The sequence below is a fragment of the Limulus polyphemus genome, unplaced genomic scaffold (genome assembly GCF_000517525.1).
Source record: "Limulus polyphemus unplaced genomic scaffold, Limulus_polyphemus-2.1.2 Scaffold7337, whole genome shotgun sequence".
NCBI classification, from domain to species: domain Eukaryota; kingdom Metazoa; phylum Arthropoda; class Merostomata; order Xiphosura; family Limulidae; genus Limulus; species Limulus polyphemus.
In genome coordinates, this window is record NW_013672947.1 from 1 (window position 1) to 2,177 (window position 2,177).

The 2,177-nt window shown below is 35.9% G+C and overlaps 1 long non-coding RNA gene across 1 annotated transcript; it reads left to right on the top strand.

The window, feature by feature from the left end:
• The first annotated feature begins 246 nt into the window (after positions 1 to 246).
• LOC106474541 lies at positions 247 to 1,521 on the top strand. Its single transcript, XR_001291754.1, has 2 exons — positions 247 to 379; positions 577 to 1,521. It is a non-coding gene; the product is annotated as an uncharacterized LOC106474541 (long non-coding RNA).
• Positions 1,522 to 2,177: the final 656 nt, after the last annotated feature.

Here is a 2,177-nt window from a genome sequence, read left to right on the forward strand (position 1 = left end):
AGAATGAATTGATTGGTTTTAATGGTGACTTTCCGTTTTAGGCTTCTGAGATCAGAGTGAATTGATTGTTTTTAATGGTGACTTTCCGTTTTAGGCTTCTGAGATCAGAGTGAAACCGTTTTTCTTAAAGATTCATTCTTTTTTCAGAATTTTGAGATCAAAGTAAACGTGCTGTTCTTAACGGTTACTTTCTTTTTGAGCTTTTGACATTAAAATGCACCTAATGATTTTCCATTTTTAGGCCTCTGAGATCAGAGTGAACCCATTGTTCCTGATGATTCCTGTCACCATCGCTTGTTCATTTGCCTTCATGTTACCAGTGTCAAATCCTCCCAATGCTATCGTGTTCGATAGTGCTGGTATGAAGACAATAGATATGGTGAGCTGTTTGCTAGTATACTTGAAAAAGTAATTATATTTACGAAAAACACATACGTCGTTTTGAATTTTCCGAGTAATATATATATCAGATACGTATCAAGTAATGTCTCTGTAAATGAAGCTGTTTTATTATAGAAATAGATGTCTTCACTTTATTTCCCTTCCTTATTAATCATCTGTACATGTAATCACCAGGTTAAGCCAGGCATCTTCCTCAACATCATCATGTGTGGAGTTAACTTGATGATGATCAACACACTAGGTGTTGCTCTCTTCAACCTACATACATTTCCTGTTTGGGCTGAACTAACACCGGATAACACCACAACGGCTCTTGACTGACATTAACAACCTGGAAGCCGTGGCAACGTGCATTTGTTAGACTAGTAGTTTCTTTGGTTACATTGTGTTTACGAATTTTTATCGACGTGACTTATGGTTACCACGTGGTTTCCTTGGTTACGATGTGTTTACGAATATTTATCGACGTGACTTATGGTTGCCACGTGGTTTCCTTGGTTACGATGTGTTTACGAATATTTATCGACGTGACTTATGGTTACCACGTGGTTTCCTTGGTTACATTGTGTTTACGAAGAGCTACACTTGAACTTGCACTTCAAAATCTTACTGCGGTTTTTGTGTGCACCAAAGTAGGCTGGTATCTTTCTCACTTTTATCTTTTGATTTAACTTTATTATTTAGAATTTCTGTGATATTTGACTTTTACTGGATAATGTGTTAAACAAAGTTAGGTTGAATTGTGTAATTGTCGACACATTTTTTAAGTACTACTGTAAAACTTGGACAGCTGACTAAACGTAAATTTAAACTTGTTCAACAAGTAGATCCAGTCTTGTGTACTAACATTGTAATGGTCAGTTTCTCTCCATAATACACTGACCACTAGCAATACTTTAATGTTCGACTTAAATTGTTCAAATGTAAACTTGTAGCATAAAAAAAAGTAAAAATTAAGTTATGTAGATATATATATTTTTATCTTCCAAAGGTTTTTCTTCTGTTTTTAAAATTGTTTTTCTACAATAATTTTTTGAATTTTCATTTTGATTTAACATTGATCGACAAATGAGGTTATTATAATGCAATTTTATGTGAAATAAAAATTATTACAATGTCCATCTTACCTCTTAGTATTTTATGATGTGGAACGTGCGTCTATATGCCCGTCACACCAAACATGCTAACCTCCTCCTTTGCCTGGCCCCAAGTTCAGGATGAGAAAGGAGGAGGGTTGGGCGCGATCTAGCAACTCCACCCCGTAAAAACCAACCTGCTACAACTAACTGCAACAACACCTTCTGTTGGCGAGGTGTTGTTGCGGCCCCATGCTCCACCGGGAGTTTATAGGAATAAATAAAAAAACAACAAAAAAAAACGTATGTCTATATACTGTTGTAATTCGGGAACATGTAGTTCTCAGCTGATCATGTATGGGATAAGTTCGTATATAGACATACGTTCTACATCATTACAAAGTGATTAAACCTTCACCCAATGATCAGCTGAGAACTACATGTTCCCGAATTACATCAGTGATCTTATCCCATACTATATAGACATACGTTCTACATCATTACAAAGTGATTAAACCTTCACCCACTAGTGTGGCACGGAGAGCAATAATATGAGAAAGTGAAGCAACATTCATTGGAACGGAAGTGATAATGGGGAAGTAAAGCAAATTCAATAGACCGAAAGTGATAAAATGGAGTAAAGCAACATTCATTGGAACGGAAATGAGGAAGTAAAGTAACATTTACTGGGAAAGAGGT